Genomic DNA, 15,522 nt, shown 5'->3' with positions numbered 1-15,522 from the left:
GGTTTTGTCAAGCCCAACAAGCCCTTTTTTCGAAATCCTAAGGAGAACGAGAACACAAACAACACCAAAAATCATAATTTCACAACCACATACACTATTTACAAACACACAAACCCCAACAAGTGGAACAAATACAGCAAATAAGGGTTTCTTAAGCATTGAACAACAAAATAAACAACATTGAAGACAAACCCATGTTCTTCTTCTTCAACCAAAATCATCATTTTCGCACTTTGATTTCAAAACCCTAACTTTAGAAGAGGAAAAAGTTGAGCGATTTTACCTGAGAATAACTTGAAGAAGCAGCAGTGAAGACAGAGAGAAATGAGAGCAGCAGTACGTCGATTTTGCTTTTGAAAAGGTTGATGAGGGACGGTTTTGAAGAAGCAGTTGAGTTCCCCAGTTCAATTCGTGTCTTTGAAGGAGCAGTTGAGTTCAGTTGAGTTCGAATAAGGACTTTTGATTTGATATGGACCGATGTTGATTTTGAAATAAATGAGGGTTTGAATTAAATGGACTGGGTTTTTTTTTATTTATTTTGTAAAAGATTAAGAAAGTTGAAAAAAATAAATTTTGGACCCCAATATTCTTAATTCCAAATTTAATTGGGTTTTTATTTCGGATGGTCCCCACATGTCACCTGTGGCAATTTCACAACTTGAATGTCACCACAGGTTAATCCTTCAATGTTTTTAATCCATTTTTATCACCAAGAGGAATAAAATTAACCATCCATAGAGACCATAGATTAAAGCAAAAATCAAGAATCTGTGTTGTAAGAGCATCAACAGTTGATAGCTCATCCAATTTTGTTGAATGTATGGAGAAAGCCTGGTTAATTTCTAAGGTACTTTCTTTTATGTTTTTTATTCCATATTTCCATTTTCATTTCAGCTATTTTAGCTTTTTGCTTGAAGAAAATAATTACTGTATGAATTTTGTGTTATGGGTTTTGTTTGTGTTGTTAATCAATCAATTATTTAATCAACTATGCATCCAAAGGTGTGTTTTTTATTTTTTAGCTTTTCAAGATGCTTCAGAAAATAATTATTGTATGTATTCTGTGTTACGGGTTTTATTTTTGTGTTCTTGTTGTCAATCAATTAAAGGGGAGCTTCAGCATAACTGGTAAAGTTGCTGCCATGTAACCAGGAGGTCAAAGGTTCGAGCAGTGATCAGCCTCTTGCAGAAATTCAGATTAGGTGATTTTTACCCATATATCTAAGTCTTGGTGGATGAGTTACTCTCAATTTGTGTTGGATGGGAGGTAGTAGGTACTTCGTAAATAAGTAGAGGCTTACACAAGCTAGTATGGACATCAAGTTATAGAAAAAAAGAAGTAATCAGTCAATCAACTATGCATCCAAAGGTGTCTCTAGCGACTACCAGTTAGTGAAGCTGGAATTGACCATGGGAAATTAGGATTCAAATCTCAGTAGAGGCGAAAAAAGTTAGGTGGTTTTACCTGTATATCTAAGCCTTGATCGAGGAGTTACTCATTACTTGTGTTTGTAGGAGGTAGTAGGTAATTAGTAGAGGCATGCACAAGCTGGTATGGACACCAAAGTGTAGAAAAAAATTAATCAATCAACTATTCTTTTAACCCCAAACTAGTTGAAGTTGGCCTTGTGAATCTTCTATATCCATATTTTCTTTTCTTAATAATTTACGCCGTAAGGTGGCGCTTACCTTCTATTACCTCCAAAAAGAGATACATCAATGTAGAGTGGATCAGTCCCACAACTCTACTAATGAAAAGCATATACAGCTACTACCATCTGACATCAACTAATGATGGTTACTAATGCTAAGAGATATTCACTTAAAGAAGGATGTATCTTTTACTAAGTGCTACAATCTAGTAAAGATCCATTCCTCTGTACAGTATCATAGGGACAAAAAATTAGTGTATATCATGTACAAAATTTCTCCTTTGCTTGTGTCTGATCGAAGGCATTTGAGCCTTGTCTAGGATGTAGGTACCAAAATCATTTTTGGGCAAGTTTGTTGATGAGAGCATGACTGTTTCCGCTTCTTCAACACCCCACTTTGCAATAACATCCGTGACTTGGTTGGCTTCCCTATAATAATGTTGGATCACATGGTTAACTTGTTGCAAGAGCTTCCTGATTTCTATGATGGTCTCTTGTAGCTGCCAAGGCACTCTTGTGATTCCTTTAATCATGTTGGTGACAATCAAAGAGTCACACTACAAAAAATCGTTGTTGAGGCCCTGATTAATACACCATTTAACTCCGATAAGTGCTGCCTTTGCCTCTGCAAAATTACTGCTGCCCCTTCCTAACGGATATGCAAAAGCCAAAATTAACTTGCCCGAGGAATCTCGAATAATACCTCCAGTTCGGTTCTGCTTATGTTAGCTTTCCATAGCCGGTTTCAAGTTAGGATAAAGGAGGAGGTGACCAAGTTGATGAATAGTATAAATTATCATAATATCATGAACCCTCTAAGTATTGTGTTCATCATATGCCTTATACCATCTTGTATTTTTAGTCATGCCCTTTAGTTCATCTTGAAGTCTGGTTTCTTTTGAGTGAAGCTTGGGGAGATTAAGTGTTGAGCTTGAAGAAAAAGGGGAATGAGTTATAGAAGCAACGATGTTTTGGTGAGAATTGAAGAATTAAAGATCGGGAAGACAAGAATTTATGCTTGTTCTTGGCAATAATCGGTGTTATCCAGAAATGTTAACCTAGGAATATGAGCTGATGATGAGGTACAAGATTCCTAATTGCTTGTTCTAGCATCATAGATCCTAGAGTAATGATTCTCGTTTTTTAGGAACATACCTTGGTTTCCATTTTTACTTTGATGGTGATGAATAGGTTGCTTTGAAATGATCTTGGACCAGTAGGACTTAACATTGTCAATACTCTGAAAGATAGCTGAGGTGGCACCGATATGCGGTTATGATGCTGAAGTGAGCAAAGGATATGTGCAAGTATGCTTCAGATACTTTATCCTATATCTAGAACTAGAGAGCTATATGTAAAAGAAGAAAAGAAAATGGTGAAGAAGAAGTAGAGTGCTAGAAAGTACACGAGTTCTGGGGGATGCACAATAATATAATCGTTATTATTACTATAATTCTGATTTCATGATTAAGATCTTCATATTAACAGTAACCAAGGTAGTGCAGAAGTACCTGCACTTGTAAAATGGTAAGACATAAGAGAAGCTGAAAACAAAACAGCCACAATGTAGTCTCAGGACCTAACCTGCAAAAAGAAAGGCAGCAGCAAGAGGCCTAATTAATTCATGCGGTGCAGTGCTTATATAGAGATGAGGAAATGGAGCTTTTTGGTCTACCTCTGAAATACATATGGTGCCGTTTGTGTGGTAGCTGAGTAGGTGAGGTGAAAAGACAAAGGAATATCCCTGTATAGTTTTTCACCTTTCCATAGCATGTTCACGAGTTAACGAAGTCCATTTTGTACAAATAGAAGGAGGGGTGACGATGCACTTTCTGGGACAGCCTAAGAAGTAAAACCCTCTTTCAAATAATAGTGAAAAACATAGCATGTATTTCCTTACTTCCAAAAGCACCACCTTCGCCATAAGGAGAGGAGTGTGACTTCTTCCAGAAAGAGAAGATTGCAACCTCGTTCAGAACCCCCTTCAGAAACCGTTATTATTCCCAAGGGGTGTAGCCTTTCTTCGAAAGAAACATCAATACATATCAATCACATAACAAGAAAAATAAACCCTCTTCTGGTGTCTATACAACAACAACATATTATGTGTGATCCCACGAGTGGGGTCTGGGGAGGGTGGGGTGTACGCAGACCTTACCGCTACCTTGTGTGCACCAAACTGGTGCTTGGACCTCATGGATTGCAGTTCGGAAGCACATCAAAGAACACCGGGATGCTTTCTTTACTAGGAATATGTAAAAGGCGGGAAATGGAAGAAGACTTTACTTTGGCTTGATGCATCATGGACCATACTTTGGAGGAAGGTGTGTCGTTTCTTCTTGTTGTTGTTTGTAATTTGCAAATGTTGCATTGTAGGTTCGGTTTATTATTTTATGTATTTTTTGTTTTGTTTTTTAGTAGTTGCACTTTTTATGTATTAGGTATTTTGTATGCTTTTTGTTTTTAGTAGGTGCACTTTAGAGATCCTCAACATCGGTCAGTTTTTTAGGTCAAATTTGGTGGTCGGTTTTCACCTTTTCTTCAGGCAGTGACAGAGTGGTGAAAGAGGAATAACAAGTACATGTTGCTTGTCATTTGGAGGTGGTGTTACGCCCCGTAGTTTCGTACGTTGAAATTTATAAGTATTGATGGTTGTTTTAAGTATGGATACTCGAGTTTCCTTCAAGGATATATGAGATTATATGCGCCAACCTTATGGTTACGAGGGTTTAAGTTCATATAATAAGCTAAGGGAGACTCTGGGACCAAGCAAATCGAAGAAAATAAATTTGGAAACAATTTGGAAAAAATTGGAAGAATTTTGGATAGAATTTTGGGTCAAATTTGGAGGGGTATATCTCCAGGAATATTAGGAGTTTTAAGGTGTTTCAAAATCCTAAAATGAAGTTCGTCGAGTCTAGTTTTCAACGCAACAAACCGCTCGTCGATACGACGTCGGAATAGAGAATTATGAACGTTACAAATTAGGCGGGCAAAGTGGGGCGTGCTGCTATAGTGCTACAGTGCCACAGACTCTAATCCACTATATAAGGGCAAAAATTTATCTTTTTCTCCAAAAACAATTTCCCAAATGCTCTAGAAATCTCATCAAACATATGAGAGCCTATATATCACATAAAAGTGAGGATTTTGAGTAATTTCAAGTTACGGAGTATTAATCGAGGTCCGGACAACGTGTAGTCGCGATTATAGTTTCATTTTGTGTTGGAATTATCTTGGATTCAAAGTAAATATTGAAGATATTGCTGCTATAGCAAGAATAAGGTATGAATCTCTCCTTATTTATATTAATTTTAGCTTATTTACGGAGGAAAGATTATTAAATGATCATATAATGAATTTGTGGATGGAGGAATTGGATAGAACATTGTGTGGGACGTTTTATGGAATATATTGGTATTGATAATATTGTGGTTGATGTTGGTATTGTTGTTATTGTTGTTAGTTGCTGGATTATGATTTCAGGCTAAGCATATAAACAGGGGAGATGCTGCCCGAATTTCGATAGATCCTAAAGGGATTTTATTTAAATGCTTGAGACAAGTGGGTGACAACGCGCCTAATGATAGTATGAATGGTTTACGTGTAGATTTGCGGGCTTGGAAGAATAAACGTTAAGTGACCAACGAAACCGAAAGGTATGTTAAGGCTAAACCCTTTCTTTCTAAAGGATTGATTCTTTTGTTATAAACCTTTGTGCCATATCCATAATATCCTTGCTTCCACAAATGCTAGAAGTCTATGAATCTCATGATCCTTACGATATTATTGAGCTTATTCATGATCTTAAGACTATTCTTTGTGATTGATCTCACCTCATAATACTTGTTTTTTTTTAGGTGAGATATAGCGATGACGATTCTATTTCTAATGCTATCTAAGTTCATGGTTCTCGATACTCTCGTGACATTATCGATTTCATCTTACGATGGTTGATCCTTCAAGGAATGATATAGTGATAATGATAATGCTAATTATGATGATTTCATTTATGTATTTGTTTTTTTTATGTTTATATATGTATGTATGCATTGCACTCCCACTAATCATTTGGGTATGACACCGAGTCCCGAAAGGGCCTGGTACGGATGACACTGAGTCCCGAAAGGGCCGGGTACGGATGACACCGAGTCCCGACAGGGCCGGGTACGGATATGGCAGATGTATGTATAGTAAGTGTATGTGAATACAAATGTGTGTATATTATGTATGGATGTATATGAAATGTTTTTTTTTCTATAGACAAGTTAATTTACGTGACAGAGGTATGAGAATGTGTACGAGGTATAATTGCTCACCTTATCTTTTCCTATTTTCGTTTTTATATCATGTTACTATTCATGTCTTACATACTCAGTACATTATTTGTACTGACGTCCCTTGTTGTGGACGCTACGTTCATGCCCGCAGGTGCAAATAGACGAGACAAGGATCTTCCACCGTAGGCTGCCTTCAGGTACCACTTACGTTTGGTGGCTCCACTTCTTCCTGGAGCATTGCCGAGCCTAAGTCTATATATATATGAATTGCGTTAAGGGTATGTCGGGGGGCCCTGTCCTAACTTGTATATTTCAGTCATGTTCATAGAGGCTTTGCAGATAATTTCTGTGTATAGATTAGTTATGCAAGTTATAAGTTGGTTCGATCGGTTCCCATAGGGTGTCGGGTGTCAGTCACGCCTTATCAAGGGTGGGTTGTGACAGGTGGCCAATGGGTAATTTGCGAAGGTTGAAAATTGCAATTCGCGGGGGGGTTTAGCCTCCGCTAATTGCTTGAAGAGGCTAAACCCCCCGCAAATTGCAACTTTCAACCTTCATAAATTACTCATTTTTTTATGTAGTATCATCTCTACGTTAGTGAAAATTGCAAACAATTATTGATTCAATTCAATGCGTCGACAGATTTTCTGTTTTCGGTAGTTGGAGGGTCCAATGTTGCCCTTTAAATAGATTCAAAATAGTACTAACTCCCCATTTTTAGTGGATGAAGCAAGTCCATGTCTTTATATTAGCATAGTACCTCAATGTATGCTGCTGTTCAATTATGTAAGGACACAAAAGGGGAAAGCAATGGGCCGGGGTACGCGCACACACTGGATCTTTGAAAGAAATATCTCATCCTCAAGGAGATGAGGAGGCAATAGGCCCGTGTAGTCTTAGCTAACTCTACTCCATAAGCATGTCCTTTAGTTTAGTGGGCCAGAGGTGTATTGAAATAATGTGAAAATAATTACTTCACTCATGATATCTTTTTAAAATTTTATGAGTTAATTTCCTGGGTGGCCATCCAAATTTAGGAATTTTTTACAAAAGTCATTTTTATTTTATTTAAGACAATAAAGTTACTCAAGTATCACTATTTTTCTCAAAAAGTATCTAAGCACCTCAAAAGTCTCATTCTCTCCTACTTGGCATGCCATGTCACTGATTTTTTTTTTAATAATAGACATATTTAACTCATTAAATTCATTTAATCAAATTCATATTTATACCTAATCAAATAGGACCCAGTCAAGAAGCGACACTGTTTAGACCACTTTCTTCAAATGTACGATTTTCTTTAATCTCGATTCAAATATATTATCTTTTAATTTTAATTTAAATTAAAGTAGTTTAATCTTTCTATTCAAATTGATTTTTTTTTCAAATAGCATATTTTTTCCACATTAAACGGCATAACACAAAGATTACATTCGTATCAGTTTAACTTTTCAAAAGTCTAACCGAATCATATATTTTTTAAAATAAAGTTAGTGTAATTTTTTCTATGTATTTTGAGTTATTTATCCTTAAATATGTAGTGTACAATTTTTTCTATTTCCGTTTTAATATCATCGGGATCTTTTTATTTCTCATGCAAAAGGTATAATTTTTTTATTAGTGTAATATTTATTTTAAAATATTATATAATTATTTTTAATTTTTATTTTTATTTTGTTTATTATTAGTCTTATATGAAATATAATATATTCTTAATTTATTTCATGTTAAGATATAGATATTTCAACTTGTCATTTAATATCTAGCAATATATTAAACTAAAGCCCTAAAGTAACTCAAATTCAACTTTTATATTTTAATTTTTAAATTTATCTATAGATTTAAAAATTTCTTCTTTTAATTCAAATTCATTTATATTACATGCTAGTTTTTTTTTTTTTTTTGCCGCTTTTTAAACAAGTCATATGTCACGCCCCGAACCATGGTCTGGGCGTAACACGACACTCGGTGCCTGTCTGCATGTGACCGAGCGAACCAACTGGCTGGCTGAATCAACATGTGATATCAAACATACTAAATACAAAAATAACACTGGTGCATGTTGATCTACTAAAAGTCTGACTGAAATATCATAAATGCGGAAATACTAAATAAGCCTAAAAGTCTGAATAAGTAGCAGACAAGGCTAACACAAAAGCCTGCTAAACATCTAACTGACTACAACTATAGTCTATGAAGCCTCTAAGAATAATAAAGCCTGACTGTTTACCGGGACAAGACCCCCAGCGTACTTAACTGACTAGAAATACTGAAAAGACTGTAAAGTGTGATAACGCCCCAAGGGAACTGGGGCTCACCAAATAGCTGGTACGATAATCCTAGCGCTCTGAATTTTCAACCTGTAAATCGTTAGCTGCATCTTGAAATGCAGGCCCCCAGGCAATAAAAGAGGACGTCAGTATATTTGAATTGCACTGGTATGTAAAGAAATTGAAAGAAAGAACTGTAAATGGGGTGCTCGGGGAAAGAGCAGCCCAAATCAATAAACATGTAAAGAGTGTTGAAACTGAAACTGATATTTGATGGCTGATAACTGAAATGAACAAAGGAAGTAAAGATACGAATACTCCCTGTTTTGAATAGAGAACCACATTTTTAACTGAAAATCATGGTCTGCGGCCTTAGGCCCAATATATATGTGCATACATAATCTGTGGCCTTGTGCCCTAGTATAATCATGCTAAATCTGTGGCCTTGTGCCTAAGTATAAGTATGCTAAATCTATGGCCTTGTGCCTAAGTATAAGCATGCTAAATCTGTGGCCTTGTGCCCATTTACAGGTAATCAACATTCAACAATTTGTATCAAGGAACTGAGGATCATGTTGTAATGCATAACTCTGGAATACTGAACATTACTATACTGAGACATGTATTCATGAACTGACTAAGAGACATGAAGCTTTACTATTTATAAACATGTTGCGTATATTCTAGACTGAGACTCAATGTTATCAAACACAGGTCTATATTGATTACGTACTGAGCTCACAACGTTCGGAATGAAAGTCATGAACGAATTACGAAACTAGAAAATAGAAGTTCTACAACTATTCAAGGAACTAAGCTTAACTATATTTTTGAGGCAATTAGTAACGTTGTAAAAGAACGTGGCGTAGGGAGAATCACTAACATTCCCAAATGTAAAGAGTTAGTCTCACATACCTTAATCCCGGCCTTTGAGCGTACTACAACGTTCGTCAACCCTTTCACCTTTAATCTATAGCAACACAAGTCAAAGGGATTCCATATTAGCAATAATATCCATTCTTTGGGCACCTAAGCATTTTATCAAACACTTAGTGGGCATAATGCTCCACAACCTTCATTAATGGTGCTTTCTTTACCCAATTCCCATTCTATTACTTCTAGGTGATTCTACAATCTCAATTTGATGAAAGTAATATCATTCTTCATCACCCATAAGACTATAAACTATAATAATCCTAAGTTAATAATCCAAAACACTAGCATAGTTCGTATCATACTCTCTATCAAACCCATTACGATTCTCCCAAGAACTTATCAATTCACAACTATAAGTGATTAGAGAGTAGAAGGATCACCTTTTTGAAGTTTAATCCTCTTGAATTCGGATTCTAGGGTTCTTTTGTCCAAGACGAAGATTTAATCGATAATCTATGGAATAGATGAGAATTCTAGCGTTAATCTTTGTTAGATTGATGTAATAATCAATGTGGTTTGAGTAGGAACTCTCCTTGGATGCTTTGTGGGAGCCCTAGGGTGTTTTCTCTCCAAAAAGACTGTTTAGAATGAAGTGGGAAAAGTTTTTCGGAGTTGGGTACATATAAAATTCGGAAAAAGGTCGTTTCAGGCATAATTTGGCCTGTTGTGTCACCCAGGGCGCCACACTAGGCCTATATTACAGGACCTGATGAATTACATTTTTCTGTGATTTTGGCCTGGTGCGGCGGATCCCTAGGCCATTTCTGATAGTGTTCGGTAAAATGAGCATAACTCCTAGCAAAAAGCTCCGTTCAACCTCTACAACATATCATTGGAAATCTATTTCAAAGATCTACAACTTTCATGTTTTAAGTTTTCTCAAAGTCTCAACAAATTTTCACGAAATTGAGCTGGAAAGCAGACATATCGAAAACTTAGCGTTTTCTATCTAATCTTAAGCGCCTTACTATTAGCCATCTTGAGACGATCATATCTCCCTGCTCCAATCTCTGATTGGCCTGGTCCTTATATGGTTGGAAAGTTATTTCTACGTAGTACAACTTTCATTAAGGATACTTTCCCAATTCCTAATTAATCAAGGGGTTACAACTACCCGAAGTAGGCCTATCAACCCCTTTCGCAAAACATTCAAACCTTCAGTTTTTCCACTAAAACTCTTAACGATACGAGTCGAACCTTAGTTCTAATATTCGGAGTTCTAATATTCGGGGCATAACATTATCTTCCCGTTAGGATCATTCATCCTCGAATGATGGTCTTGGTTATAATCGCAGCTAATTTTGAGACTCTACGGAACCTTGGCGGAGTTTACTCTGTAACTCAGATACATGAAACTGATTAGTTGAGACATGTGATCACTGAACTGACGTGAACACATGCTTACTGATCTGAATGAATACATGATTACTGAACTGAATATCTACAAAATTGATTGAATATTGAACTGACTGAATACTAGACAGGCTAAATATTGGATTGATTGGATACTAAAAAACATGGAGATTATACTATAAGCATATGAATGAAAGGTTATTTACCTTCAACATTTTCTACTTGCTCTTCAAAGAGATGGGGATATTTGGACTTCATGTCCTCTTCGGCCTCCCTCGTAGCCTCTTTAACTTTCAGATTTCTCCATAGTACTGCCACTGAAGCAATCTATTTAGTTCTCAACTTGTGGATTTGACGATCAAGAATAGTCACTGGAATATCTTCGTAAGACATGCTATCTTTGGCCCCTGTGATATCCATAGGAACAACCAGAGACGGGTCTCCCATGAACTTCTTCAACATAGACACATGAAATACTGGGTGTACGGTAGCTAATTCTTGTGTCAATTCTAACTCATAAGCCACTTGCCTGATCCTTCGCAGGATTCTATATGGCCCAATATAGCGGGGACTAAGCTTCCCCTCCTTCCTAAATCTCATCACTGTTACACCTTGTAATTTTGTACGTGAAATCTATTAGGCATTAGTTATTTTAAGTGTAGACCTGGAGGACTTTCCACGATATGTGAGATTGTATGCACCTATCTCATGGTTACGAGGGCTTAAGTTCATACAATAAGCTACGGAAGGATTGAAGGGTAAGTGGATCAAGGAAATTAAGTTGTTAGATTTTATGGAAAAATATGAGGGGCAATTTTGGTCCAACTTTGAGAAAGAATATCTTTTAGTATATGAGGAGTTTTGAAGCAAATCGAAAGCCAAAATTGAAGTTCATAAAGTCTAGTTTCCAATGCAACAAACCGCTCGTCGATACGTCGTCGGAGTAGAGAATTATGGACGCTATAAGTTAGGCGGGCAGAGCAGGGGACTGCACTGCGCGGACGCACAGTGTCGCATGCTGCTACAGTGCTATAGTGTTACAGTGCTACAGTGCCACCGACTTCAACCCACTATATAAGGGTTAAAACCCCCATTTTTCTCCATAATAATTTCCCAAAACACTCAGCAACATAAGGGAGCATATATACAACATAAAAGTGAGGATTTTGAGTAATTTCAAGTGACGGAGCATTAATCAAGGTCCGGGTAATGTGTAGTCACGATTATAGTTTTGTCTTGCGTTGGAATTGGCTTATATTTAAAGTAAATATTGAAGATATTCCTGCTCTAGCAAGAATAAGGTATGAATCTCTCTTTATTAATATTAATTTCAGTCTATTTACTGAGATAAAGTTATTAAATAGTCGTATAACAAGTTGGTTAGTTGAGAAACTTGGAAAACATCGTGTGGGATGTTTTATAGAGCCTATTGATGTTGATTATGTTGTTGTGATGTTGGTATTGTTGCTATTGTTGTTGGTGATGGATTGTGATTTCGGGCTAGGCATATAAACGGGGGAGATGCTGCCCGAATTTCGGCAGATTCTAAATGGATTTAAATTGAAGGCTTAAGATAAGCATGTGACAATGAGCCTAACAACAATATGAACGGTTTACATGTAGATTTATGAGCTTGAAAGGATAAACGTTGAGTAGTTAAGGAGACCAAAATGTATGTTAAGGCTATTCCTCTTTCTTTTAAAGGCATGATTCTTTTCCTATGAACGCATACACGACTTCTATAATACCTTATTTCCGAAAATACTAGCAGTTCATGATTCTCAAAATCCTTATGATGCTAATGACGAATGTTTTCTATAAGGACCATCATGAGGATTATGATGATCCCATTTCTGGAGATTCCAAAGTTATGGTTTTAATGTCATTATGAGATTACTGAGCTGGTTTCAAGATTTTTTATTATATTTGTTGATGTTGATCTTATCTTATGATTTTGTTCAAAAGGTATGATTCCTATGTTATGATTCCATATATGTTTCCATTACTTTCTTCCTTCCAAAAGTTAGAAGTTCATGATTCTTAAAAGCTTCTTATGATACTAAAGATGAGATGTTTTCTATGATGAACATGATGATGACGATCTTAATTCTAGAAATTCCAAAGCTTCTGATTTTAATGCTATTATGAGATTATTGAGCTTATTTCATGATTAGCTCGATTTTATTCATTATTGTTGATCTCACCTTATAATAATTGTTTCTTTCAAGGTGAGATATAGCGATGATGATTGCTCTATAGTATAAATCAGAGGTTACCGACCTTACGTCACTCCGATACATATATACATACATAAATATATATGTATGTATGTATTTTCTCACACCGAGCCGAGCTATAGTCGGCCGGGTACGGCACCTATTGTGCAACCACTGATCAGTTGGTATTACACACCGAGTCCCGAAAGGGCCGGGTACGCTACACACCTAATCTCGAAAGGGTCGGGTACGCGACACACCGAGTCCCGAAAGGGCCGGGTTCGCTACACACCGAGTCCCGAAAAGGCTGGGTACGTTACACACCGAGTCCTGAAAAGGTGGGGCACGTTATGATGATGAAATTATATATATATATATATATATATATATATATATATATATATATATATATATATATATATATATATATATATATATATATATATTATACGAAAAAAGTTTTTTTAAAGGCTAAGCATGCATGACACCCGCCTTATGAGGCACCCAGATGTACAGGTTATCTCTCTTATTCCATATTACCTTTCATATCTATATTATGTTGTTATTCATGCCTTACATACTCAGTACATTATTCGTACGGACGTCCCTTCTTGTGGATGATGTGCTCATAATATATTATACAATAATATGACCCGGTGGAGCTATAAAATGTCTAACTGTACAGACATATCTACGAGCCTCTACATAGAATACAAATGATCATAAAGACCAATACCAAATATATTGCAGCTCCGAAGTAAGTGGAGATCTCTTAAGAATTCGCTGATAGAAGACCTACGGATCTGATCCGTTTATGTTATGGTATGTGTCCTTACAGGTTATGACAACTATGAGCTACCTTTGGGGTCCACCCAGAAATGATTATGAGATGTATGCTTAGAGGTACTCGGTAGGTTAGCTCCGGGTGCCCGTCATGGCCCTCTGGTTGGGTCATGACATAACACCTTTCATGGGCGAAACTTTCAGAAACACCCAATCATCAACTTGGAAATGTAAGCCTCTATGCCGCACGTCCAAATAGGACTTTTGGCGACTCTGATAACTTGACTTTCTCCATAGCCTGATAAACCAAGTCTGGCCCTAACAACTCTGTTTCACCAACCTCAAACCAACCAACTGGCGACCTACATCTCTGCCCATACAAGACCTCAAATGGTGCCATATGGATACTAGAGCGGTAACTGTTATTATAAGCAAACTCAATGAGAGGCAAATGGTCATCCCAATTACCTTTGAAATCTAGGACACATGCTCTCAACATTTCCTCAAGAGTCTGAATAGTACGCTCATCCTGGCCAGCTATCTAAGGATGAAAACTGTACTGAGGTTCACCCTTATGCCCAATCCTTTCTGAAAGGATTTCCAAAAGTTCGCTATAAACTGAGCACCACGATCTGAAATGATGGACAAAGGAGTCCCATGCAATCAGACGATTTCCTGAATATATAACTTGGCATAATCTTCTGCTGAATCTGTAGTCTTCACTGGCAAGAAGTGAGCTGAATTGGTAAGTCGGTCTACAATTACCCAACTCAAATCATGCTTTCAAAAGGAGCGAGGTAAACCTATTATGAATTCTATGTTTATCATCTCCCATTTCCAAACGGGAAGTTCTATACTCTGAGCCAACCCACTAGGCTTCTGGTGTTTAGCTTTCACTTGTTGGAAATCTAGACACTTAGCCCCAAAATTTGCTACATTATTTTTCATGTCGTTCTACCAATAAATCTCCTTAAGATCATGAAACATCTTTGTGGAACCTGGATGAATAGAATACCTGGAGTTGTAGGCTTAAGACATAATCCGATCTCTGAGCCCATCGATGTCTAGAACGCATAGTTCACCTCTGTACCTCAAAGTATCATCATCTATCTGTACCTCAAAGTATCATCATCTACCCTTTGTTCAAAAGTCGTAGTCTTGTGTTTGTGAACCCCTTCCTTCAGATGCAATAAGTAGGGATCACTAAACTGTTTTTCCTTCACTTTGGCTACTAAGGAGGATTCAGCCTCGTTCTGAACAACGACTCTACCATCCTCGGGGTCCAAACAAATTTTCTTATCTTTTGAAATTCTTTGCACTTTACGTCACTGACGACTCATCGTTCGACTCACTTCTGAGCAATCTTTCTTACTAGAAAAACTAAGGTATTTACATAAACGAAAAACTAATGTATTCGCAACCATCATACATACTCTTTGTTGACACCCAATTTTGTCCCGTCTCTCCTCCGAAATACCTATTTTTAAGCTTCTAATATTTTTGGAAAAAATAAAAAAAATATATATTATGTTTACTATAATTATTAGCCTCTTATCAATACCGCCATTGTATCATTCTATCAATTATTATTATTTACCGTATTCTTATTATTATTATTATTATTATTATTATTTTTTATTATTATTATTATTACTATTATAGTTCACAATTTTTATCATTTCAGTATTTTACCAGCTTACGCACACGCATTTATCTTTGCATAATTAAATAATAGTATTTATTTTACTGTGGATTTTTCGCAATATTATTGCACTGCTATTACAACGCCATTTTTTATCTAAGCATTAATGACGACATATTCCATATTGAGCAATATTTTAACAGAAGTTATTTAAACAAGTCTTTTATTTAAATTTAGAAGCCAAACTATTTCTTGCACTCATTCCGTATTTTGATTTATCGGATTCCAAATCAAAGTCCAATCAATTCATAAATATTTTTTAACCAGCCTATATTTTTACCTTAATTTTTAGACCAGTCCGTGTTTTAATTCGTTAGCCCATTCTTTTAA

At 36.4% G+C, this 15,522-nt stretch overlaps 1 long non-coding RNA gene across 2 annotated transcripts; it reads left to right on the top strand.

Moving 5' to 3' along the window:
- Positions 1-569: 569 nt before the first annotated feature.
- On the top strand, positions 570-6,752 carry LOC132609426 (uncharacterized). 2 transcript variants are annotated; one of them, XR_009570830.1, is made up of 3 exons: positions 570-847; positions 5,263-5,311; positions 6,084-6,752. It is a non-coding gene; the product is annotated as an uncharacterized LOC132609426 (long non-coding RNA). The 2 variants fall into 2 exon arrangements; XR_009570831.1 differs by lacking the exon at positions 6,084-6,752 and adding an exon at positions 5,513-5,910.
- Positions 6,753-15,522: the final 8,770 nt, after the last annotated feature.

The sequence above is a fragment of the Lycium barbarum genome, chromosome 9 (assembly GCF_019175385.1).
Source record: "Lycium barbarum isolate Lr01 chromosome 9, ASM1917538v2, whole genome shotgun sequence".
Classification (NCBI taxonomy): domain Eukaryota; kingdom Viridiplantae; phylum Streptophyta; class Magnoliopsida; order Solanales; family Solanaceae; genus Lycium; species Lycium barbarum.
The sequence above is the reverse complement of the archived record's forward strand: the minus strand, read 5'-3'. Positions and strand labels throughout refer to the sequence as shown.